Source organism: Eleutherodactylus coqui, chromosome 4 (genome assembly GCF_035609145.1).
Source record: "Eleutherodactylus coqui strain aEleCoq1 chromosome 4, aEleCoq1.hap1, whole genome shotgun sequence".
Taxonomy (NCBI): Eukaryota; Metazoa; Chordata; class Amphibia; order Anura; family Eleutherodactylidae; genus Eleutherodactylus; species Eleutherodactylus coqui.
The window spans coordinates 190,688,525-190,705,218 of record NC_089840.1 but is presented as its reverse complement, the minus strand read 5'-3'; positions in this window follow the sequence as shown (position 1 = coordinate 190,705,218).

The window sequence follows — 16,694 nt, the reverse complement described above, 5'->3', positions numbered from 1 at the left end:
CGACTCCACTGAATGCAATGGGCTGCCGGCGATCGCAGGATGAATGGTCGGAAAGGGGTTAAATATATAACCCCTTTCCTGCAATTCATCCAGAAATGTGTTACACTAAAAATATATACCGGCGTATAAGGCGACGGGGCGTATAAGACGACCCCCCAACTGTCACCTTATACGCCGGTAATACAGTGGAGCAAAGAATAAAAAGCATTACTTACGTTTTTAGATGATCTGCGGCGCTCCTGCAGGCTGTCACTCCCTCCTGGTCCACGGCAGACAAGCTTTCTCCACGAAAGACTTTAAATCCCTGCCTCCAGAAGCACATGTGCCTTCAGCCAATCACAGCCAATGACAATGATGTCATTGAATGGCTGTGATTGGCTGTGTTTCTGGAGGCGGGGATTTCAAGCCTTGAAATCCCCGCCTCCAGAAACACAGCCAATCACAGCCATTCAATGACATCATTGTCATTGGCTGTGATTGGCTGAAGGCACATGTGCTTCTGGAGGCAGGGATTTAAAGTCTTTCGTGGAGAAAGCTTGTCTGCCGTGGACCAGGAGGGAGTGACAGCCTGCAGGAGCGCCGCAGATCATCTAAAAACGTAAGTAATGCTTTTTATTCTTTGCTCCACTGTATTACCGGCGTATAAGGTGACAGTTGGGGGGTCGTCTTATACGCCCCGTCGCCTTATACGCCGGTATATATTTTTAGTGTAACACATTTCTGGATGAATTGCAGGAAAGGGGTTATATATTTAACCCCTTTCCGACCATTCATCCTGCGATCGCCGGCAGCCCATTGCATTCAGTGGAGTCGGCTGTATTGCCGGTTCCATTGAATTCAATGGGCAAACATCGTTCTTCTCTGCTACAGCTGTTACAGCTGTGCCAGAGAAGAAGGATTTGTCTTCTATATGTTCTCAATGGGGTCAGCGCTGCTGCCGCTGGCCCCATTGAGCGCATATAGAATGCATCCATAGCGAGCAGCGGGAGGGGCAGATTTCAATACTCGGGTGACACCTTATCTCCCCAGCCACTCACAGCAGGGGGGTGGTATAGGGCTTAAACGTTGCAGGGGGAAGTTGTAATGCCTTCCCTGTCTTTATATTGGCCAAAAAAAAGCGCTAACGTCTCAGGGAAGAAAGTTTAATTTACCAGAACACCGCATGGTGTTCGTTACGAATAACGAACATCCCGAACACCCTAATATTCGCACGAATAGCAAGCTCGGACGAACGCGTTCGCTCATCTCTAGTAGAGGTTAGGGAGTGAGTAAAAGAGAAGTGAGGAGCTGAAGGTGGGACTCAACGTACTAGTGAGTAAGCATGACTGCGACCTCCTGCAGGAGCAGATAAACCATGATGGAAGAACACCATGACCTCTCCAGAAAAAGTACTGTTCAATGATTAAATCACTACAGCTGTATTTGCATATGTGAGCTGGTAGTGTAGAGATAATATTTCATAAGAGTATTGTTGCAAAAAGAACAAGAAAAAAATTGTGTTAGGACGGCTTCACAGAGCGTAAGCGCAAAAACAATCGCTCTTGTGCAACAAATTTGCACTGTGAAGGAATGTTTTTAGCGCACGTACCTAAGCAAATGCTGTGCGCATTTGTGCAGGCACCTCTTGTTGACTTGGTTGGGAAAATACCACCGCCCTGATTTAATTGGCCAAATTAGGTGCTGGTGTTTGCAAAGCATTGCGCATACCCACAGATACATATGTGCACACCCCTATAGACTGCAATAGAGACCTTTGGTTCGCAAATTCGCACAAAAATAAAACATGTTGCGGTTTTTATTTGCGGGAGCAAAATGTGCACATGAAAAAGAAAAGTGAGAATGAACCCATTAAAAACAAAGGGTTCTATTGTCTGAATATGGTGCTCGCAGATATTGTGTGTGCAAACACACCCTTGTGAAGACACCCATAGACATTCTAGATAAGGAGTGTCTGACTGGGAGATGCAAGCTTTTATTGAGATAGGATGTCTTTACGTGGGCCAACTATCCATCAAAAATCACTCAAACGAGGGACATTGATGGATAGTTGTCCCATGTAAACACACGATCCAACTGGGTAATGAAGGATAAATCGCTCATTAGTCGCTAGTCGCTTCATTTCAGCTCATTAAAACAAAGTGACTAGTGAGTGACTTCACCCTCAGTGTAACCAGGCAGCTGTTCATAATTGATCGACTGCTTATTCAAAATATATGGAGGCGGGTGGCTGGAAGAGATCTCCATCCTACTCCGACTCCATTCACTGTATGACTATTGCTTCTGTGTGGGAGCACAGGAGTGATAGTCGTTGGGATGACTAATAGACGCTTCTGTGTAAAGCCACCCGTATTTAGTATATAGATTGTAGCAGCATGTTAAGAGATGATAATTGGAGTACAATATAAAAAAAGTCTTGACATTGATGTATTAGCTAGTAGTATAACAAAGCAAGAGAAAGATGGATGTTAGTACTAGTGTGATTGTATGAAGGGGTTACTTTTCAGCTAGAGCAGGGAAGTACCAGGTATGGAGATCAAATGATCTACCATATTGGGTATTGCCAGGAGTGAACTTCTCAAAAGAGCCTTGATGTGAAACTAAGTGACATACAACCCAATTCCAAAAAAGTTGGGACACTGTGTACAATGTAAATAAATGTAAAGAAAAAAGAATACAATGTTTTTGAATTTCATCTAACCATATTTTATTCACCGTAGAACAAAGAACACATATCAGAAGGGGAGGGGAGACATTTTTCCATTTCATTTTAAATATATTAATTCATTTAGAAATTGATGGCAGCAAAGCATCTTACAAACGTTGGGACAGTCCCATGTCTACCATTGTGTAGCATTACCTCTTCTGGGAAGCAAAGAGACCAATTGTTGGACTTTTGAGAGAGGAATGTTGCGCCATTATCGTCTGATGTAGGTTTCTAGCTGCTCGACAGTTTGGGGTCATCTTGGCCAGATTTTTTGCTTCATAATGTGCCAAATGTGCCAAAAGGTCCGGACTGCAGGTGGCAGTTCAGCACCCAGACTCTTCTTCTGTGTAGTCAAGCTGTTGTGATTGATGCATTATGTGGTTTAGCATTGTCTTGCTGAAGTTTGCTGAACATGTTCTACAACCTCTATATACTGCTCAGCATTGATAGTGTCTTTCAAGGTGTGTAAGCTGCCCATGCCACAGGCACTAATGCAACCTCATACCATCCGAAATGCAGGCTTTTCAACTGTACACTGATAACAAGCTGGATGGACCCTCTCCTCTTAAAGGGGTTGTCCCGCGCCGAAACGGGTTTTTTTTTCCAATAGCCCCCCCGTTCGGCGCGAGACAAACCCGATGCAGGGGTTTAAAAAAGAAACCGGATAGTACTTACCCGAATCCCCGCGCTCCGGTGACTTCTTACTTACCTTGCGAAGATGGCCGCCGGGATCTTCACCCTCGGTGGACCGCAGGTCTTCTGTGCGGTCCATTGCCGATTCCTGCCTCCTGATTGGCTGGAATCGGCACACGTGATGGGGCGGAGCTACGAGGAGCCGCTCTCTGGCACGAGCGGCCCCATTCAGAAGGGAGAAGACCGGACTGCGCAAGCGCGTCTAATCCGGCGATTAGACGCTGAAGATTAGACGGCACCATGGAGACGAGGACGCTAGCAACGGGGCAGGTAAGTGAATAACTTCTGTATGGCTCATAATTAATGCACGATGTATATTACAAAGTGCATTAATATGGCCATACAGAAGTGTATACAACAACTTTGTTTCGCGGGACAACCCCTTTAAGTTCACAGGACACGGTGTCAGTGCTTTCCAAAAAGAATTTGTAATTTCGATTCATCTGACCGCAGAATAGTTTTACATTTTGCCTCAGTCCGTTGTAAATGAGCCTTGTTTCTGAATTGTGTTGATATATTGCTTCTTGTTTGCACAATACAGCTTTAACATGCACTTGTGGATTGCACAATGAACGGTGTTCACAGACAATGATTTCTGGAAGTATTCGGCCGCCTGCAGACGAGCGGGTCGGATCCGGCGGCGAGAATTCTCGCCGGGGGACCCGACCCGAGCGCCTGCAGAGAGCAGCGCGTACTCACCCGCGCCCGGCGGCCCCCGGCTCTTTCATGTGCCGGCTGCCGGGCAGCCAACGCATGCGCAGACCGGAGCTCTGCGAGCCCCGCACAAAAATAGGACATGCCGCGATTTGTTTGCCGTGTGACATTTCGTGCGGCCAAACCGCGGCCGTCTGCATAGGAGTGCGTATTGTAATGCACTCCTATGCAGGCTTTGGACGGCGGAAATCCCGAGGGAAATCCCGCCGCGGGATTTCCGCCCATGTGCAGGCGGCCTTCCAGAGCCCATGCAGTGATTTGCATTACATAATCATGCCTGTTTTTAATGCAATAGATCTGTAGCCCTCAATTTTCACCATCGGTCTTGTCCCTTGTGCATACGAATTTCTCCAGATTCTCTAAACCCTTTGAAGCTATTATGGACTGTAGATGGAGGGATATTCAAAGTCTTCATAATTTAACATTGAGGAACATTTTTTTGAAATTGTTCCACAACGTTTAGACGCAGTTTTTGACAGATTCAACTTCTGACTCCCTTTGCTTCTGAGAGACTGTGCCTCTCTAACAAGCTCTTTTATGTACAGTCATGTGACTTAGTAGAAAATTAACCCTCCAGCTGTTTTTCATTACTACCACTTACTTTTCTAGCCTTTTATTACCCCTGTCCCAACTTTTGTGAGAAAGTTGTGTTGCTGCCATCAATTTCTAAATGAGTTAATTAAAAAAATGAAATAGAAAAAAATGTCTCTATTTCACCTTCTGATATGTTCTATATTTTACTGTGAATAAAATATGGTAAGATGAGATTTGCCAATCATTGTATTGTTTTATTCTTTACATTTACTTACATTTTACACACCGTTCCAACAGTTTTTTTTATCCAGCACTCAAGTGCATATTTTTTAGGAGTACGAAATGTTTGATGGGCCTTTGCTTGTTTTGTTGTACTTCTATTCTTATATGTTTATATGCTCACCACTGGACTGCTGGAGACAACTGACGGGACACAATTACATCGTATGATAACAGATCAATATTCATTTATAATGGAATAATATGCTTTAAGGACTTTTTTTGCAAATGATTTGGTCTTTTGCTTATCAGTCAGAAGGGACAGAATCAATGTTTCACAATTTATATGAGAGTTCATTGATTGATTCATCTTGAGAAAATGTGCCTGGTTTACCTCCTCCCGAGAGAATAAAGCTTCATGACCAAACCTTTATATGGAAGATTGTTTACATATATCTTCATCATTTGCTTGGGGAATCTGAGATGCAGTCATTTGCAGCTAAGAACTCCAATGTGGCATCTTGATGGAATGATAAGCTGCCTCATTGACTGATTTAAAGAGACATTGCCTGAACAACTATTTTAAAACACATTTTGAATCTAAACTGTGTGGAGGAGGGATACACTTCAATAATTGTATGGTCTACATCAGGGGTGTCAAACTCATTTTCATCAAGAGCCACATCAGAATTATGGTTGCCTTCAAAGTGCCATTTATAATAGCTCACCATTCTGGACATACTTCTCCGAACAGTAGGTGAGTGTACCAGGGTCCCACTGGTTTCTGCCAGTTCTGATCTCATGGCACTGCTGGAAATCTTACAAATTCGAAGGGACGTAAGCTTGATGTATCTTTCACCTGCTGCACTAAGTTTCCATGGCCGACTGCTGCATCTATAGTCCTCAAAATGACCTGCCGCTTTGTGCTTCTTCAAAACAGCTTTAACCACTTATTGGCTCCGGCTGTTTTGTACCTTAAGGAACAGGCCCTTTTAGGGATTTTACCCAAGTGGTGGCTTTATTGCCCTATTCTTTTTCCTTCAGCTACCAAAATTATTGGGAGATTTTTTAAATATCCTTTCTCACTGACTTTTTCCGTTTTTTTTTTTTTTGTTTTGTTTTGTTTTATTGGGGGTAAAAGGATTTCTGTAAACATTTATAGTTATTTTTTTTAATTAGTATATTTACGATAAAATAAAGTATGGGAACGGGTTCCTCATTTTGTTTTGGATATTTTGATATATAATATGTATAGTTTTGGATTACAGGATGCATACAGCGACGGCTTTGGTTGCATTGGCGGTGGGTCATTTTCTTTTTTATGTATATATTTTCATTTTATTCTGGAATTTTTTAAAACGTATTTGTGTAACTACTTTTTTAAACATCTATGATGCCCATGACATCATATAAGACCTCTCAGGGACATTCCCATGGTCTTTTTTTTATTTCACACTTTTCCACTGTAGCCAGGGCATCCATGGGAGCCCCAGTTACAGGGGAAAACATCCTCCTGTAGTGACAATAGTCACTGCCAGAGCTGATCTGGGTCTGCAAGGACCCTGCAGCTCTGCTGTAACAGGGGATCCCACTGGTCACGTGATCGCTTGGTTGAATAGTGGAAGAAGCACTGCCACTTTCACTTATTAGTACATTACGCTCATTGAGCACTATGTACTCAGGAAAGGAGAAGGCAAAAGAAGTTAAAAACTGCTTCTCCCTTCTCCTCTGGGTTCTCAGCTGTTACTAACAGCTGAGAACCCGACCTGTTTCTGCTTGATTGCAGGAGCAGAGGCTTTAATCTCGCGCCATATTTTTGCTATCGGTGGAGATTAAAGCCCAGGAGCAAGCGCTGTACATTTACCATGCCTGGTCCTTAAGGGGTTAAGAGCACATCTTAATACCCGAGTCTGCTTTGAAATCTTTATCCAGGAGAGATCCTGATGCTGATGCTACCTTGTGGTTTGCTGTGGTGTTCAGTCTTGCCATGGTGTACAACCTCTGACATGAAACTATCTTCCACAACTGAACCTTTGCAGTAGAGTTTGACTGTTCCTCACCCAGTTATAAGCCTCCTACACAGCTGTTTTTGTTTCAGTTAATGACTGTATTCCAACATATATGAAGCGCGGACAGAGTTTGGACATGTGTCCTGTTAAAAGAGAAGAGGAGCGTATGTCCAAATGCTGACCACACTTTTGGAAGTGTGTCCCCAGCAATTACTGAAACACATCTACTTATGTTAGTTTCAATAAAACAGGGAAGTTGAACTAATTCCATGATATCTTGTACTTTTTAAGACGGCCGCACCTATACCCAGTTTTTTACTACTGTATTAACCGACTAAAACTATTGCACAGTACTTTGTATATTTTAACCTAAAAACTTTATTTTATACTTTAGCTCATTTTCTGACTCATAATATATAACATACTAGTCCCTCTGATCAAAAAGTATGTTATTTTCTGATGATTAGATCACTGTAATGGCAAATTCATCTGACTGAACATTGACTATACAATTCAGACTCATTTTTATTGGAACGGTTAACTTTTCCTATTTTTTATCATTTCCTTTTGCTTTAAGAAGGGCGGGGTTGTATAAAAAAATTGTTTCTGTAGGCTCCACATCTAGGAATGGAACATGAAATCACACCACTCAGAATCTCCTGTGCTCCACTTAATATGTTCCCTCAATAATTTATGATCCACCGAGTACCATAAGAATTAATAATTCATAGTACGATAATATGTGGTATATACACTTTTAAACTGACAGGTTGTTTTAATGCAGGATATATTGACGATATCTGTTTTTTTTGGAATGAAACCTAAACTTTAATTTATGTTCTACAAACATACTTTACAATAAAAGTCTTTAAGCCTATACATTGTACACACAGCCGAACCTATATCAACCGCCGTCTTGTTAAATTAGTATTGGTTTTGAGTTGACCTTCTGCCTATCCATTAAACTAAATAAGAACCTAGATGGAACCTGAGACACAGATATACAGCCAGTGTGATAGTTTTATGTTAGGACAATACGCTGTTTATACCTCAGTCTGTTTCATCTGTGACGGCTTCCGGGCGATGATGATAGAGAAGAACATAGGCAGCTTCATTCATTTAGTCTCATAATGCTGGGAAAGGCAAGGTGGTGCCACTTCAAAGGCTTTAGATGCTTATTACAAAATAGGACTTGGCAAATACTGTTGCAGCTTGTGCGTGTTCCTTTGAACCTCGAGTTTTCTTACAGGTTTATTGTTTAAGATTTCTGATACAAAGATGTATGTGGGAGTCAAACTATGTAGAATTATGGGAAATTTGCATTTAGGTTGGAACAGAAACCAAGCCATGATTCTATATAAAGATGTGTCTTGTACTATGTAGTCGTCATATAGACTGTATATTCAATTGTTCACATGTAATGAATCACTTTTGGTTGTGTCATCACTATTTCCTTTACTAATATACTTGATTACTATTACTGGAAAAAAATGAATATGTGTCATAGGGTCTACGATAAATCCATCAGCATGACTGCCTTTAGAATTTTTATAGGTTTTTATGCATTTAGCTACACGTTTTACCAACTTCTGATGATTACAGCTGCTAACTCTTTAAATGCTGCCATCAATTCTGACAGTGACATTTAAAGGCCCTGATCAGAGTTTGGGGGTCCCAAACGACCATCCACGTTGAGATCGGTTAGATGCCGTTTGGTTGCCATGGCAGTCAAGGGTCTTCTGAAAGCTCCCAGGACAGCTATTGCAGATCACTTATGAAGTCATGCCAATGGTGTGGCTTGATAGATAGCCTGCCAGATCACGGTATAATGTAATGCCAAAGATATTCCACCACGGGGGAGCAGGTGGACCGATGTTAGTTCTCTGCGGTGAGCCTGTCTGACAGAGAGGCTCACCCCGGAGAATCACAGCAATCGCAACATGCCACGATTTAGATATCGTGAACAGAGAATTGCTATGATTCTCCGTTCGTGGACAGTGCTATGGAAAGAGTTCACAGTGATCAAAAAGTCATACGTACTCTAAAATGGTATGAACAAAAGTGTCAGGACATCCTCCAAAAAACAAGCCCTTGTACAACTATGTCAATGGGAAAGTTTTTCCAGAGAAATTTTTAAGTAGTACAGCAAAAAAAAAAAAAAAAAAGCTATATAAATTTGGTAATGTAGTAATCGTACTAACCCATAGAATAAAGTTATCAATAGAGATGAGCGAGCATACTCGTCCGAGCTTGATGCTCGTTTGAGTATTAGGGTGCTCGAGATGCTCGTTACTCGAGACGAGCACCACGCAGTACTCGCCTTGATTAAACGAGCACTGACCATTGAATTCAATGGAGCCGGTAATACAGCCGGCTCCATTGAAAGCAATGGGCTGCCAGCGATCGCGGGATGAATTGTCGGGAAGGGCTTAAATATATAAGCCCTTCCCTGCAATTCATCCAGAAATGTGTAAAAAAAAATAAATATATATATATATATATATATATATATATATATATACTCACCTGGTCTGGTCCCGGCAGACGGAGTTCAGCGCGGCCGGCGGAAGTCCTCCTGAACTGCTCTGAACAGCTGTGAGTAGTATTCAGCAGCTGGGGATTTAAAATCCCTGCCTGCTGAATGAGCTGCCTCTAATTGGTCACAGCCTGACCAATCAGAGGCAGATCTCACTCACACACCCATTCATGAATTCATGAATGGGTGAGTGACTGCTGCCTCTCATTGGCTCAGCGCAGGGACCAATCTGATTGGTCCCGCTGAGCCAATGAGAAGCAGCAGTGACTCACCCATTCATGAATCACCCAATCGAGTCGCCTATTGACTTCAATGGGGTTCGTTACTCGAAACGAACTCTCGAGCATCACTGAAAGTTCGACTCGGGTAACGAGCACCCGAGCATTTTGGTGCTCGCTCATCTCTAGTTATCATGCCATTTTGTTGCCTTGTATATGCCATAGAAACAAGATTACCCCAAGATGGCGGAATTTCACTTTTTTTTCCATTGTAGACCACTTAGAATTTTGTAAATGTTTTTTTCAATACTTTATATGGTACATTAAATAGTACCATTGAAACGTCCCGCAAAAATCAAAAAGCTCTCAGACAGCTACGTCGATGGATAAATAAAAGAGTTATGTTTTTTTAAATGTGGGGAGGAAAAAACAAAAATGGAAAATGGAAAAAAAAGGGCCGCGTCCTTAAGGGGTCTCTCAATGATGTCATAACCAAACTACATTGCTCAGCTCGGGCAGGGCTTACATAGATGGGTGCGTTTTAGTCCGCTTATGCTGCCATCGTGGGCCGTGGGCATCCCAATCCAACACTATTTACATATATAACTTTTGATGAGTTTTCTCTATACATTTGTATGAATAGTTCAAGATGTTGTTCCTGCATATCCTTGTAGTCTGCGGTTTTCATGTCATGCCATAACTTGCAGATTCACAGCTGCTGGAAAACAACAAGTTGGAGATAACTCATCTCTCTTATAAGGCTTATGGTATCTTACTTTGGCACACAGATTGGGCTCATTCGCCATACCAAGGAAAGGGAAATGTGCAGTAACACAGTGATTAGCAGAAACCTTAGACTGAACGGACACGTTTTTAGAGATACCTGCCCTTTCACAGTTGGAGCTTCCCTGCATGGAAATTAGATATGTGACCCATAGTGCAGCATCAAATCAAGTCAGCAAATTTTCCAGGGCTCAGTTTCAGTACAAATCCACATTACAATGTGTCCATCAAGCAATCTGAGTGACTTCAAAAGAGGCATGGTCATTAGCGCTAGATTAGCAGGGTCCAGAATTTCAAAAACTGCAAATCTTGCAGGCTTTTCTCATCTAATAGTGTCGAGAGTCTACTGAGAATGGAGTGATTGCAGAATAGCATCGAAGGAATTAGGATCCTGTGGATGTCAAGAACTCTGACGAAGGGCAGCAGAGGAGGATGTCAAAAATTGCTTTGATGAACAGGCGGTGCACAGTCAACAATGCTAACACCAACTAATGCATGCAGACACAAAACTTGCCTATCCCTTACATGGATTTGCTAAAATAGCAGATGACCAATTGCAACCATTGCTGTCTAAAGGCCCTTTTAGACACAACGATTTTTGCTCAAAAATCGCTCAAAGCCGTCTTTTGAGCGATAATCATTGTGTCTAACTGCACTGACATCATGCAGTTTTCGTTAAGCCGTCGCTGATTGCTGATCTTTCAGCGTGCTAATCAGTTATCAGGAATTCACAGCGGGATACAGCTGATACTATTGTTTCAGCTGTATCCCACTCCCCATGACAGGCTGAGTATGGAGAACAGAGCTGGATGCAGAAGACAAGTGGGGACACCTCGCTTGTTTTTGGCATCCTCCTCACGGAGCGCCCTGCTGTGTAACAGCCGGGCTCTGCGAGCGGGGAACTGCTAGATGTAAAAGACAAGCGGGGACACGCCGCTTGTCTTCTGCATCCTCCACTCGGAGCGCAAGGTGATCGCTCAATGTTTGCGCTGTAAAAAGAACACGATTATTGCTTGAAAATCACTCAAAAGAATTTTTGAGCGATAATCGTTGCATCTAAACCAGCCTTAAGGGCTTAAACAGATGGGCGGTTTTTTTTTGTCCTGTATTGCGGCCATGAAAATCATGGCTGTTAAACAGGAAGAAACAAAATCATTGACTTCAATGGTTTCGTTTTCACTAGCGGGATTCTCGCATGTTTCTATGTGTGAGAAAAGATAGAAGTTGCCTTATCTTTCTTGCATGTAGCTTTTCTTCATGCAAGAAAAATAGGGCAGGATCTATCCTCCCGCTTTTTTTTTTTCAAACTCGTTCTCAATAGCTTGGACTTTGAGTAGTTACAAGTTTTAGCCCTAAGGCCTCATTCACATGAGTGCTATTTTTGCGCATTATAGGTTTCCTATAGAAGCATTCAAATGAAGAAATTTTAGACACGCTAAATACTCACACTAATCAAAGATAGGACATGCATGGCTACAATGCTCATTATCAATTTAAATAATATATTAAAATTCTGTATCTGAGTCATTCTAATTACTTAAGCAAATTGCGCTAATCCCATAGGCAATTAATTTTGTGGTTGTTTTGTATGGTTGTCTGTCATTTTGTGTCCGTTTAGGTCGGAACCATCCTGCTTTAGCAGTATTGGTTTTTTATCATTAATATTAATAAAGGTTATATTTTAGTTTCAGGCACTTTCAGTGACAAATAGTTTAAATTGCTCGAAGAGCCTTGGTTGTCACAGTGATTACTAAATACTCACACTAATCAAAGATAGGACATGCATGGCTACAATGCTCGCATCTGAGATCCATGGTGCAAGAAAAGATAGGACCTGGTCTATCTTTGGTGTGAGCTGTGCAGGAGTTTCCATAGACTCCTATGGGAGCAGGAGTCTATGGAAATTCCTGTGCAGGAAAAAAAGATTTCTGTCAACCAGGGCAATACCCTGCTGCTTATAACAGGACATTTAAAACCTGCTGCCCAGAAGCACATTTTAAATGGCCCGCCATAAATTCCTGTTAGTCCTTGCAGGGATGGGGGGAACTCCCCGAGGGATCTCTTAATCCCCGCAGGAACTAAAATTAATTTACAGAGGGATATATAAAATTTGCTTCTGGGCAGCACATTTTAAATGTCACACTGTAAGCAGCTGGTAATTTCCTTCAGCCCGCTGCTGGGCAATTCCCCAGCAGAGGGGGGCAGTAGGGCACTCCCTCCACCTCTCTCTCTAGAGATATATCTATAGCAGGAAGAAAGAGAGTGTGGGAGGAGGGGGTGGGACTAGAGGGATCCTCCCTCTAGCTGCTCTTCTCTATCTTTGCCATAGGGAATCCCTGTGAGAAGCCCTATAGGCCTGCCCCTCTTTCTAGCCCTGCCCCCTCTCTCTGCCCTATGGGAATATCCCTTGGGGGGATTCCCAGAGCAGGGAGAAAGAGATAGTAGGGCTATGGGTTAATCCCCCATAGCATGGACAGAGAGTGGGGCTATGGGGAATTAACCCATAGCAGGGAGAGACAGAGCGGGGCTACGGGTTAATCCCCCATAGCAGGGAGAGACAGCGGAGCTATGGGTTAATTCCCCATAGCCCCGCTCTCTCTCTGCCTGCTATGGGGAAATCCCAAAGCACAGCGGGGCTTCTTTTCTCTCTACTCCTGGAGCAGCTGCCCATTCATGCGATTTGTGTGAACAAGACCTAAGAGAAACAAAAAGACAAGATTTCAGTGGGCAAAAGAGGGAAAAAATTGGATCACTGAGCAGTGGAAAAACATTGCCTGGTCAGATGAATTGAGATTTCTGTTGTACTGTGCTGCTGGGGGGTCAGAATCTGGTGCAAGCAGCCTGAATCAATGAACTCTTCCTGTCAGGTGTCAACAGTTCAGGCTGGTGGAGATGGATTGATGGTGTGGGTAATGTTTTCTTGTCACACCCCGGGTCCAATGTTCCTGTACAACTATTTCAACACCTCCTGGAATTTATGTCTCGAAAACTTTGACATGGCTTTGAAAGCCAGAAAGCTAATGAAAGATGAGAAGAAAAAAGAAGGAGCGAAGCAAATCTATATACTGATGCTTTGGTTTGAAAATTGTTTTTTTTTTTTTCTCCTCCCTTATTCTAAGTATGGGAGTGAAATTGATTGATTCTTGATGAGTCTATGAGGGTGCAGCCAGAAAGGAGGTCCAACTCGCTATTAGATTTGTGCTTCTAATAAAGTGCCATTCAGTGTTCTGTATATACAATATTATACTTTGCAGCGGCAGACATTGATTCAGTCATACCTGTCCTGCGTAGTAACAAGGATCTTAAGGGACTGAATTCTGGAGAGGGATTATAAACAGACTTGTAGGCTCATAGGCTCTGTTGGTGAGCAGATGACAGAGACATTATCCTCCTGAAGTATAGCATTACTAACAAGGAAGTTTCCTCCTTATGAAGGCAAGACATATCTGAGAGCTAAAGCAGCTGAGTTTATAAAAAAGCTTGCAGAACATTTACTGCACACAAGGATGCCAAAACACTGTCAAGTTCTCAGTTTTTGACTAGCGGTACACCTTAAGGTCTTTAAAAAAAACCAAATAGTTGTATGAAGAAGAATCATTCAATGTAACAACATAAAGGAAATCACCATTGCTGGAGCTATAGAAGAAGGCTGACAACTTCGAACAATATGTGTTTGACAGTAAACTGAAACAAGCTGTCCTGTGCTGGGACCTCCAGTGATTGGGATTAAACTGGGGGGAATCAGAAAGGAAGTAAAGAATTCCAAAACAGCGTAGATACAGGAGAAATTAAATTTTACAATTTGTTCTTTGAAATTAATGAATGCACAGACATGCTAGGTCTTTTAGACAGCTCTTTGTAAGGTGTTTTAGCAAACTGAAGAGGGTCCTAATTCATAGAATGGTACAGTTGGAAGTGACCTCTGGGGTCATCTGGTCCAAGCCCCTGCTCAGTGCAGGATCACTAAATCATCTTAGACAGATGTCTGTCCAGCCTTTGTTTGAAGCCATTCATTAAAGTAGAACTCACCATCTCCTGTGGCAACCTGTTCCACTCATTGCTCACCCTCACTGTCTAATACCTCATCTGTGTCTCCTCCCTATCAGTTTCATCCCATTGCTTCTAGTATTTCCTTGTACAAATGACAATAGGGTTGATCCCTCTGCACTGTGACAGCCCTTAACATATTTGTAAACAACTACTAAGTCTCCTCTCAGCCTTCTTTTCTGCAAGCTAAACATTCCTAGATCCTTTAACCGTTCCTCATAGGACATGATTTGTAGACCGCTCAACATCTTGGTAACTCTTCTCTGAACTTGCTCCAGTTTGTCTATATCTTTTTTAAATTGGGGTGCCCAGAACTGGACACAGTATTTTAGATGAGGTCTGACAAAGGAAGAATAGAGGGAGATAATTACCTCACGTGAGCTAGACTTTATGCTTCTCTGAATACATCCCAGAATTGTGTTTGTCTTTTTTGGCTGCTGCATCACACAGTTGACTCATGTTCAGTCTATGATCTATTAGTATACCCAAGTCTTTTTCACATGTGCTGCTTAGCCCAATTCCTCCCATTTATTATGTGCTTTTTTTCTTGCCCCGATGCACGACTTTGCATTTCTTCCTGTTAAATACCGTTTTGTTCGTCACCACCCACTGTTCAAGCTTGTCTAGATCTTTTTTGAATCCTCTCTTCTACAGTGTTAACTATCCCTCCTCGCTTTGTGTCATCAGGAAATTTGATCAGTTTTCCTTCAATTCCCTCATCTAGATAATTTATAAAAATATTGAATGCTGGGCCCAGAAATGCCTAGTAGAGCATTTGCAAATGGGTTCTCCAAACCAGAAAACCTCCTTAAAGTGTGTATTTAAGGACATGCGCTCTTGTAAATAACCAACCCATGCGGACGGATTTCACTGATTGGAAACCACAGGACAGGAAGGTCCCCACCAGGATTTGCAGTACTCTGAATACAGACCCTCTAATATTTTCTGACACTGGCTAGCAAAGCAGAAAACATGGAATTGAGGACACCTAAGCTGAATCTTATGTTTCTTATGTGGTTGATAAACTGTTGAGCGGAAATTCTTGGTAACGGGGTGGTGGAAAGTACAAATGGTGTTCATTCAATATTGGAAGCTAATGAAGATGAAGAAGAAACTGTGAACATCATGCAACCTCGTAACCTATCGAGGCACGGCTGATTGGGAAATTAGGAGGTACTTGGTGACCGTACATGATTATGCTTATCATAAGTAACATTTGCATTTTAGATTTAGACAGCTTTTAATGTGTTTATCTTATGTCTAGCAATAACTTTTCAACCTTTGTTTTATACTGCAATAACAGCTATTGAAAATATGCAATGATTCAATTTTATCTCTATTTCATCTGAATTTATCATGAATGCTGACTTATGCTTACAATTAGGATGTTTTGATGTAAATGTCCTCCAAACTGCCACATGTTCTGATTTATCTTTAGTTCATAGAAAGCATATACTGTAGATCAAAATAAAGCTCTAATTGCTTGCCAGCATCCTTTGTCTCTGATGTCAACAAAAGAGCAAAATGCAATTTAACAAAATGCCATGCTGACTAGAACAGTTATAGCACATATTACTCTGAGCTAGACATAAGTAGAAAGTACTTTCTGCAGTCCAAAATATTAACCTTCAAGTTATCCAATTAGAAATAAAATAAAGTACTGTGAAATATCAATATGTTCAAAGAAACTGGTCACATGATCGCGTAAAAATTAAACTACAGACTGACTGCCTTCATAGTGGTAAATTGGATTTCCATCATCATCATTAATGACGAACAAACCTTTACAAAAAGTTTGCTTTGGCCCGAATTAGTTTGAACCAAACCAGAAGTTCACCAAAACCCCTAAAACTGGAGTATAACACTGCTTAAGAACCATAAAAGCCCAATAGAACACTCTGATGTTATACAGGGCTTTATGGCTCTTAGACAATGTTGTACACTGTTCAGGACTAGTGTTGAGACAACCAAACCTCCAGAGTCTTGTTTCAGGTAAAGCTTTGCTATAAGCTCAGTTTTGTGCTGAACCAAACTTTTAGCAAAGTTGACCTGAAGAAAGGTTCCACTGGTTCTGTTCGTTCACCACTATCATTATCATGGTGTAGTTGCACTAAGAGTGTGCATAGCCCATACCTAAAGTAGACATCCATCATCCACTACTGTCACCATCACACTGATTTTTGGACCTGTGTCTCAGGGCCCAACCACATTGACTTTTCTTCCAACCATTTCACGTA